The sequence below is a fragment of the Spinacia oleracea genome, chromosome 6 (assembly GCF_020520425.1).
Source record: "Spinacia oleracea cultivar Varoflay chromosome 6, BTI_SOV_V1, whole genome shotgun sequence".
Taxonomy (NCBI): Eukaryota; Viridiplantae; Streptophyta; class Magnoliopsida; order Caryophyllales; family Amaranthaceae; genus Spinacia; species Spinacia oleracea.
In genome coordinates this window covers 99,118,274-99,129,352 of record NC_079492.1, presented here as the reverse complement: position 1 = coordinate 99,129,352, position 11,079 = coordinate 99,118,274, and the positions used below count along the sequence as shown (strand labels likewise).

General features: G+C 39.1%; 1 long non-coding RNA gene across 1 annotated transcript; it reads right to left on the bottom strand.

The window, feature by feature from the left end:
• Nucleotides 1-275: 275 nt before the first annotated feature.
• Nucleotides 276-1,703, bottom strand: LOC110804524 (uncharacterized). Its single transcript, XR_002537754.2, has 2 exons — nt 1,430-1,703; nt 276-1,044 (listed from the first exon to the last, which is right to left on the bottom strand). It is a non-coding gene; the product is annotated as an uncharacterized lncRNA (long non-coding RNA).
• Nucleotides 1,704-11,079: the final 9,376 nt, after the last annotated feature.

Sequence of the window (11,079 nt, the reverse complement as noted above, 5' to 3'; positions counted from 1 at the left end):
TATATACCTAGTCATAGAATACGGTGGACTGAGATGAACGTCCTCTATTCCCTTCCTAATTTAAAGAAATAAGGAAGGAATATAGAACTGTTACCTCACCTAACTATTTTGTATTCCTTTAATATAGAGAACGGTTTCCTTAGGCGAACGTTCTGTATTTCTCCTTTATTTTATAAAAAAAAATTAATTAAATAACGTGCGCCTTATAACAGATTTCGCGAAATTTAAGGAATTGATCCAAAAGACCAAATCTAAATAAAATCGAGCGTATGGAATTTCAGTTAGAAAAAGTTACTCTAGTATATTATTCAGAAATTAAGATACAAATAATGAACAAATAAACATATCAATCTTGATTTAATTTACAATAAAATTCATTAGCAACAAGGATGAAGTACTATAGGAACTAGAAAAAATCGTTTGTCTTCTAGCAATTTTCGCTCATCAGAAATGGCAGACTCAACATCAACTCTCATACCACCATCATCATTACCCACAATCTTTCTATCAGTGTTTGATTCAATTGCCTCCGAATAGGCATTCTCAGCAGATAAGGGTTCCTTTTCCAACTTTATTTCTTCATCCCTTTTCTCCACCATGAAAACTGGTAATTGTCCTTGATCACACATATCAAGCCCCATCTCAGCACTCTGGAAAGGTTCTTCGTTCAGCATCGTATCGCTGGTTATGGAAACAAGATCTTTCCCTTCCACCATGAGTATGTTAGAAACGACTTACGAGACCACCAGAATTGACTCTTCCTTCTTGGGACCCGGGCCAGGATGGAACGCTCGATTTATCTAGCCCTAGTTGATGGGAGGCTAGCGTGTCAGTTGGTGGCGGGATGGCGAGGGCGGTCATAGTTCAGGTTGGCTGATCTTCGCCGAGTCCCTCAAGACGGTCGCAATGAGCCTATAAAATTGTCATTACGAAGATCTTCTTTAGGAAATGCCGACATCTACTCAAAATTCCCCGTCGTCGAGAGACGTTTCTAACTATAACATGCCAGAAACGGGGAGTTGATTGAGCCTACCACTGATGAATCTGCAAAAAACAAAGGAAAAAAATCAATTAGCAATTCTGAATAATTTCCTATAGAAAAGACAAACTTAATAAAATTCATTGACTAAATACAAACTCTTAATCAAATCAAAGAGAGTACATAATCATTATAGCCTCAAATGCCCATCTAATTTCTTCCAAATCCACATCTTCAAAACTCAAATTAGTTTTATCAGAACTACTTATTCATCTAACTCCCGAAAAAACTACATTTTCCAGAGTATTGAAATTATTATGAAATTACCATCAACTTATACAAAAGAGGGGAAATTTTTCCCAATGAAAACAACAAAACTAGGGGAAAATAAAGAAAAATGAGAATCGATTAGGTAATTGAGTAAAGGATTTTACAAATTAAAGGGAGTACCTAAAGTGGGCGATCAATTTTTGCTGGATAAACAGAATTTACAACACTATTAGTTAAAAAGCTTAACAATTCTTGCACTAATTCCATATTTCCTGAGCGAAATTAGCATACTCTGTTAATAAAAAGGGGTGAAGAAAGAGTGGTCTTATAGAGAAGAGAGAGAAATAAAACATCAAGGCTGCCATGTAGAATTTGAGGGTTTTGAGATGCTGATTTTAATTTTTAGGGTAAATAGAAAAAAGAGAAGAGAGAAAGGCGGGGGAGGGGGAGGGGGAGGGGAAGGAGTGAATGATGTATCACTCAAAATATTGGGTGGAAAACGCCTAGGTTAAGTAAGGCGTTCTATATTATGTTTCATGATTACCAAAATAGATTTAATTAAAATATGAGTTAGGAATAGGAAACGGTTTGGTGGGGAACCGTTTTATTTTAGGCGTTTTAGATAACGGTTATCCAAGTGAGGCGTCCTCTATAATTGTTGAAGACGCCTATCTAACTTAACTGTTCTTTATCAAGCGCTCTTTATTCCAGTTTTTGTAGTAGTGGCCTACCAAAATAAGCACTTCGTTCCCGTGCGCGAATCTCACCCGTTCGGTTTCAAGATTCAATGTCTTATCCAATAGAGTCAACTTTGGTCCTTCCAACCCGGACCCTTAAATATTTTTTGGTGGCGACTCCGTCATGGTTTAAAATTTTGAAAGCCGTAGGTGTATTTTGCGCACCTTCCTATATTTTGAGCTTCGATTTTCTATGTTCAAAATTCAATTACATCACTTGTGTGAACCTAGAATTTGGCTCCCCGTTTAGGGGTGGGATTGAGAGGATCAAGTCAAATTTAGTTGATCACATACTTGACAAATTGAACAAGTTAGAGACTTTGATGAGTCTTAAACAAGATTCATCAAGCTCTCATAACTTACATACAAAATTCAATGTACAAGCTATACGAAATACAAAAAATACAACTACAAGAGCAATACTAAAAAACCCGCTACAATCTGGCAACTCCGCTGGGGAAACCTAAGCTTCAAATTCGGATAGTAGGCAAGTGTTGAGCAGCCTGCCACTGCTACGCTTAAGCGCTGGGCGCAGGCAGGGGCGTTGGGCGCTGCACAGGCGTCTAGCGCAGTTGTCTGCTCTAGGTGCAATGGCTTCCAGTGGCTGTTTGCCCAATCTTCCCAACACCCGAAAGGGAATTCGGCTCAAATTTTGAACTTCGAAAGAGCGCTCCCAAACTTCGAGAACGAATGCCGAAAGGTAGGCTTTTTAAATACAAAATTCATATACAATTATGATTCTAGGCATCTCATGCATGTTTTCGAAAATACTATTTGTGCAAAATGAATTTCTGCCTTCGCCCATACGAATGTGTTCTACATTCGGGCTAGCCCCGCCGGTAAACGAGTGGGCACTCTACATACGGTCCCCGACCAAAGTGTTTGACCACTTCTGAGCCCACCGAACCTTGACATTTGTTTGATGTGAAGGAAATAATGCCCTTGGTCCAAGTATGCATTCTATGTTAAGTCTAATAAATGCGGTTCAGTATTAATTGACAAGTTAATAATTCAATGAGATCAAGTGAGCTGAATGCCTAGCTAGAGGCCGCTTCAGTTCAAGTGGAATTAATGATATTAATCCACAGCTTACTCTTGACTGAACCCGTAGGGTCACACAAATAGTACGTAAACGGATCAAGTATCTAATGGCATTAGATACTCTATCTATGAATATTCGGAACCGACGGATCTTGGTTTCAGTGGGAGCTAAGATCGTCACAGGCAAGAAATGAATACTCCGGAAACGATGATATTGCCGGAAACGGAAATATGGATCGTATCGGAAATATAAATATTATCCAAGTCGTAGATGTTGCCGGAAACGGAAACATGGTACGTATCGGAAAATATTATCGGAAATGGAAATATTGCCAGAATCGGAAATATTGCCGGAAACGGAAATATTGTCAGAATCGGAAATATTATCGGAATCGGAAAATAATTCCGGAAACGGAAATATTAAATATTTGTTCGAAACGGAAATTAATTCCGGAATCGGAAATATTAAATATTGTTCGTATCGGAAATGAATTCCGGAATCGGAAAATTTAATCGGAAGCGCATCGTACGAATAAGCATCGGACGAGGCCTGCCGGACGAGGCCCAGCACGAAGCCAGGCCATCGCCCAGCAAGCCAAGCGCGCCGCACAAACAGCAAGGGCAGGCCCAGCAGGCTGCGCGCAGCGCGCAGCGCGCGCGGGCGCTGAGTGGGCTGCTGCTCGCGCGCACGCATGAGGCCCATCGTGGCTGTCGTGCGTGTGTGTGCAAGTGTTTGTGTTCGTGCACGTTTCCTAAAACATGCAGAGTTCGGTTAATGATTAAATTCCTAATTCTAATTGATAAATTAATTAAATTAGAGTTCTTGTAGGATTCTAGGTTTGATTAATTTGTATCTGAATAGGATTTCGATTCCCTTTCCATACCGCTATAAATATGAGGCTAGGGCTCACAATTTATAATAGAAGTTTCAAAGTATTCAAAGTGAGTTTTTGAGAGAAAATTCAAACACACATCTTGCTCAAATTGCCGAAATTTTCTAGTACCTTAAGGGCGATTCTAGTTGGTCAATCTTAAGGCGGATCCGGACGTGCTGTGGACTATCTACGGAGGGACGACACTTGGAGTCCTAAAGACTTGTTCTTTTTCGGTTCGGGCGCAGCTAGGGAAGGCACGCAACAAAGAGTATGCATCTATTCTATGCTAAATGATTATGTGTAAATAATATGTATTCCTGGGTTTATGGTTTTTCCGCATGATTTATGAATTGTCATATGTATCATAACCTAACAGTGGTATCACGAGCCCCTTATTATTTTCATAATCTAAATTGCATGAACATGGTTAAATATTACAAATTTGCAAGAATTAAAATGGGTGATTAATTTTCGTAATTGTTAATTAATTGCAAATTGCGTTTATTTAATTATACGTACGCAGTTTTTCGGCAGTTTCTTCGTTACTCATCCGAATCTAGGGAGGGCACGCTACAAAGTGTATGCATCTGAATTATGCTAAATGATTATGTGTTAATAATATGTTTCCTGGCTTTATGGTTTTTCCGCATGATTTATGTTTATTCACATGTATCATAACCTAACACGAGGCTAATAGGTTTTGGCAAGCTAGAACTCGAGGTTAGCCATTCACGCGTGCAAAGACGCCCACACAATGCACAAGTAGCACGTTGTCACACTAATCATGAATATGAATGCGACATGCAAAGTTCTCAACCTATGGTTGGTCTAAGTTTTTTATGATGCAAGTGGTCGGCTTTGGGTGTCAAAAGGTACTCGGCTAAGAGACGGATCCAGCGACATGCTTGCACATCCGTCTAAGGAAGTGTGTGTCGGCAGACGGCCTCCATACTTGACATCGGGAATGTCAAGTAAATGCCAAGTTTCGGTAGGCGCGGAAATGGTCACACACTTTGGTCGGGAACCGTATGGAGAGTCACCATTTCGTTGCCCCCGGGGCTAGCCCGAATGTAGAACACATCTGTTTGGGCAAAGGTAGAAATTCATTTTGCGCAATATGGTTTTCGAAAAATGCATGAAATGCCTAGAAATTGAAATTGAAATCGTACTTGAATTTTTATTTGTAAAGCTCGTTTTTCGGCACTCGTTCACGAGTTTTGGGAGCGTCCTTCCAGATGCAAAAACAGACTAACTCCCAACACGAAAAAGTTGAACAAAAGTGGGCGACAAGCCACTGTGAGCCACTGTCCTGGATGCAGGCAGCGGCGTTGGGCGCAGGGGCTGCGCCTGGCGCCAATGCTGGCATCCAGTACTTCGGCAGATTAGTAGCTGGTTGCTCGAAATCTACTCTCGTTTTCGAAATTGAAATTAGAAATTCCCCAGCAGAGTCGCCAGAATTGTAGGGGGGGTTTTTTTTTGCTCTTTTTTTCCCGTTTCCTACAAGGGGGTTGGCACGCGGCGGTTCGTTTAGAGAACCGTTGAATTGTTTTTGCACCTCGAAGGAATCGCCACCAAATTTTATTATAGGTCCCGTTTGGGAGGACCGCAAAATGACTCTATTTTTGGATAAGGCCTTGAATCCTTGAAACGGATGGGTGAGATCCGGGCTCGGGAACGAAAATGCTTATTCGGCGAGCTTTAGAAATATTCAAGTATGTTGGCACAACATTATTTTGAAAATACACCCTAGATTAGACTATGTGGGTTTGAATTTAGAGCAAATAGAATTTCTAATTGTATGGTGGTCACTTTGCTTTAAAGATTAATTTAAGGAACCTAAGGCCGGTTTGTCCAAGAAATTATCTTTGTTAAGCGTGATGTAACCTTTGTAGTTTGTTGTATTTAGCATGTTGGTGATGAAAGCAATAAAGCAACATCACAATACTAAATAAAATGCGGAATTAGTAAACACAAGACCCCTAGAAATGGACTAGGGAGTAGGTCCACATTGCCTAGAAATGGACTAGGCAAGTAAAGGTGCGGAATTGAAATTGCGGAATTGAAAGTGCATAATTGAAATTGCGGAATTGAAAGTGCGGTATTGAAAGTGCGGTATTGAAATTGCGATATTGAAATGGCATAATTGAAAGTGCAATATTGAAATTGCATAATTGAAACTTGTACTTAGGCACATGAGATTCGAACGCCAAGCGGCTCCTTAAAAATAAGTGCGCCCGACACGAATTCAAAGCCAAAAATCTCAACTTGGGAGAGGTTGCTCAACCCAAATGTCCTAGATTTTTCATATTGAACTTGAAATTGAAAGCTTGAATATTGAAAGGTTTGAAGTTGAAAAGATTGAAACTTGAACTTGAAATGATTGAAATTTGAAAACTTGAACTTGTATATTGAAAAATGGAGTTTTGAATCTCAAAATATTAAACCTTTAAATGCTAAAAGGTGTCATCTTTGATTACTCCATGCTTAAAGGTGATTCTAATTTAAAGAGATGAATGCAAGCAACTTTGAACATCCTTGAATCTTGAAAGTTTGTATTTTGTATTTTGAAAAAGTTTGTATTTTTGAAAAACATGTATGATTGTTGCAAGTGGTGTTTTTTATGGAAAAAAACACCAACTTGCTAATCATTTGAAATCCAAATAGCATGATTTATTGAAATGGGATTCGGATTTACCTAGTTAGGTTTAGGCAAGAGCTCCAAATTGCTTTTGAATTTAAGAATTTTGTATTTGTTTTTTAGGAGTTTTTGAATTTGTATTGTGAGGAGTAATGTCGAAATTAGACGTTGTTGAAGGAAATAATGCCCTTGGTCCAAGTATGCATTCTATGTTAAGTCTAATAAATGCGGTTCAGTATTAATTAACAAGTTAATAATTCAGTGAGATCAAGTGAGCTGAATGCCTAGCTAGAGGCCGCTTCAGTTCAAGTGGAATTAATGATATTAATCCACAGCTTACTCTTGACTGAACCCGTAGGGTCACACAAATAGTACGTAAACGGATCAAGTATTTAATGGCATTAAATACTCCATCTATGAATATTCGGAACCGACGGATCTTGGTTTCAGTGGGAGCTAAGATCGTCACAGGCAAGAAATGAATACTCCGGAAACGATGATATTGCCGGAAACGGAAATATGGATCGTATCGGAAATATGAATATTATCCAAGTCGTAGATGTTGCCGGAAACGGAAACATGGTACGTATCGGAAAATATTATTGGAAATGGAAATATTACCAGAATCGGAAATATTGCCGGAAACGGAAATATTGTCAGAATCGGAAATATTGCCGGAATCGGAAAATAATTCCGGAAACGGAAATATTAAATATTTGTTCGAAACGGAAATTAATTCCGGAATCGGAAATATTAAATATTGTTCGTATCGGAAATAGATTCCGGAAATGGAAATTTAATCGGAAGCGTATCGTACGAATTAGCATCGGACGAGGCTTGCCGGACGAAGGCCCAGCACGAAGCCGGGGCCATCGCACAGCAAGCATGCGCGCCACAAAGCCCAGCCAAGGCAGCGGCCAGGCCTACCGCAAGGCAGGCCCAGCGCGCGCCAAGAGGCCACGGCTGCGTGGGCCGTGCTGCGCGGGCTGCTGCTCGCACGCGCATGGGCAGCCCTTGTGGCTGCCGTGTGTGTGTGAGTTTGTGCTCATGCGTGATTCCTGAATCTACAAGAGTCAGTGTATGATTAAATTTCTATTCCTAATTGGATAAATTAATTAAATAGAATTCATGTAGGATTCTAATTCCAATTAATTCGCATCCTACTAGGATTACGATTCCTTTTCCATAACTCTATAAATAAAGGCCTAGGGGTCATAATTTATACACAAGTTTCAAAGTATTCAAAAGTGAGTTTTTTGAGAGAAAATCAAACACACATCTTGCTCAAAAGTGCCGAAATTTTCTAGTACCTTAAGGGCGATTCTAGTTGGTCAATCTTAAGGCGGATCCGGACGTGCTGTGGACTATCTACGGAGGGACGACACTTGGAGTCCTAAAAGACTTGTTCTTGTTCGGTTCGGGCGCAGCTAGGGAAGGCACGCAACAAAGAGTATGCATCTAATTATGCTATATGATTATGTGTAAATAATATGTTTCCTGGGTTAATGGTTGTTTCCGCATGATCTATGTAAATGTCATATGTATCATAACCTAACAGTGGTATCACGAGCCCCTTATTATTTTCATAATCTAAATTGCATGAACATGGTTAAATATTATAAATTTGCAAGAATTAAAAGGGGTGATTAATTTTCGTAATTGTTAATTAATTGCAAATTGCGTTTATTTAATTATATGTACGCAGTTTTTCGGCAGTTTCTTCGTTACTCATCCGAATTGAGTGATTTTTGTGTCAATTCCGCATGTAAAAGGCATTCTAAAATTTTGACAAAAATAGTATTTTTCTGCCGAACCCAGAATTCTCAAATTCGAAGCCTAACTATGACTTTTCGAAGGTTTTAGTTTTTCGAATGCAAAATTTCGTAAATTTAAGATGTTAAATTAAATATTTGCGATTCTTGTTGATAAATCTTGAATTTTTGATTGACCTACTGCATATGTTTAACAAGTTTGAATGCCTAGTCTTGTTAATTATGCAATCTAATTTGTAATTATGATTAATTTGTTGAAAATTAGAATAATTTAGAATTAATTTGATTTTCATAATTAATTGTAATTTAATTAGAAACCTATGATTAAAAACCACCATAAAAATTGTAAATTTACGATAAATTTTAAATTTTTATGACCTAGACTTGAATCCATATCAATCGGAAATCAATTGGATAATAAATTTTCGATTTTTCGCCCCTAAAATTATGAAATTAATATTATTTATTAATTTGTCATTAATTTTAAATATAAATTTAAAATTTTTATGCGATTCGTTCATATAACTTGCACGCACAAAGCAATGGACGCTTCGTGTTACCCTTAAGGGGTGTTGTATAATGCGGGCATGCGACGACGAGCAAGGGAGCTCGTCGCCCGTGCGGCACGAATGCAATGAGCAAGGGCGTAGTGCACGAGCACAAGGCAGCAGCCCTGCCTTGTGTCGTGTGCCACGAGCAATGAACGAATGGGCATGGGCGAAGAGCGAGCCAAGGCAGTCGCGTGTGGGCAGCAAGCGAGCTGCGCCACAACGCGCGCTGCCTCGCACAAGAGCGCGCAGTCTCGCTCGCAGCGAGCGCAAGCTCGCGTGCCACGAGCGCTGCGCCCAGCATTACTCGCGCGCACAGCGAGCGATGTCGCCCGCCCAGCGAGCGATGTCGCGCCCCAGCGAGCGATGGCTCGCGCGCACAGCGAGCGATGTCGCGCGCCCAGCGAGCGATGTCGCGCGCCCAGCGAGCGATGGCTCGCGCGCCCAGCGAGCGATGTCGCGCGCCCAGCGAGCGATGTCGCGCGCGCGCACTGCGAGCGATAGCTCGCGTGCGATGAGCGCTGGCGCGCGCAGCGAGCACCAATGCGTGCGGAGGCTTGCGATAGGGAAGCAGCAGCTATGCGACGAGCGCATGGGCTGCGCGCACATGGCCAGCAATGGCTGTGTGCGTACGGCCCATGGGCGTGCAACGCGTAGGGTGTTTGCGTTACGATTAGATCGTTTTGAATGTTTAATTTGAAAATTTCAGTTCACGTAATTTTAATTAATTTTAAAATTAATAATTTGAATTATTTTCTTGGATTTTAATTTTGAATATTATAATTATAATAAATGTTATTTATTCTAATTATTTTACTAAAATTAAAATCATGAATTAATTTAAATACGACTGAAATTAAATTAAATTTTTGGATTCAATTATAAATTGATATGAGCTTTAAATTTTAATTAAATTTGTATGTTTCCGGTTGGACTAGAAATACATTTTTATGTTTAAAATTGGTAAAGCATATGAATTTATTGGTTTAAGTGGGAGCGCTTTTTAGTCATAAACTCTTGATTAGGTCTACAAATCCTTAAGGTTAAAATAACTTGATTAGAATTAATAAGGACTGAATAATTGGTAGATTATTGGTGCCCTTGATTAATTGCTGCAAATGTTTACGTGATGCATAATGTGTTTTACTAACCAGCTATGTGGGCCATTCATGATAATGAATGGGTGAATGGTATATATTGTATATGTACTGTTTTGCAGGTTATGAAGTGACTAGTATGGCCCAAATAGGATAGAAAATATGGTCTGCGTACCATTAATTTGAATGTAATTGGTCTAAAGTACCAAAGTTATTTTTCAATTCAAATATGGTCTGCGAACCATCAAATAGTTGTAATTAGTTATAGCTTATCCTATTTGAAGAAAATGGTGCCTCCCACGGAGATTTTCAAGACGGACTTTGAAGTCAAAGCTTCAAGATGAAGTCGGGCCATACTAGATCACAAATATCTTATGCATGTTTTAAGTTATTTATTGTTTTAAATATGTCTTAAAATGCATGAGATCAAAAGCTTGATTATGTTGCATGATTAAGGATTTTAGTTCACTTAAAATCTAACCAACATAGTAAGAGCCTTAAGTTCCAAACTTAAAAATTGAGTTAAAAGGTGCCATGCCAAAATATACACTTGCTTGGATATCCTTTACATCAATCTAGTAATAGTTTTCGCTCAGCGAGGTGTTACTTATTGGTCCTAAAGGGGCAAGGTACACAAATAATTGTGAGTACATGTTAGTTTTGGTGAAACTCAACGATATAAGTAAGGAGTCCTTTTATGTCGTGGCAAATTCGATAGGTTTACCTAATAAGTTCTTAGACGTACCTATCAACCAAGAATAGTTTCTAGACTATTAGCAAAAGGCTTTTGCTTACCTAAGATGTTCTAGGATTAAGTCGACAAACTGTGCTTAGTTCTTCAATGATTTTAGGATCTTGGAATCATTTTATTCACACCTGCCGGAACACATAACTTGAATAAAATGCTTAATAAACATTGAATTATGCATGTATGCTAGAATTTAAGTTTATTAAGAGAAACTGTGAATGGTTATTTATTTGTTTATTCTTTTCAATTGTAGTTTTTAATATGGCAAACAACAATTCATTCAACATTCGATCAATTCTCGAAAAGGAGAAGTTGAACGGGAAAAACTTCCTTGACTGGCAAAGGAACTTGCAAATAGTTCTTATGCAGGAAGA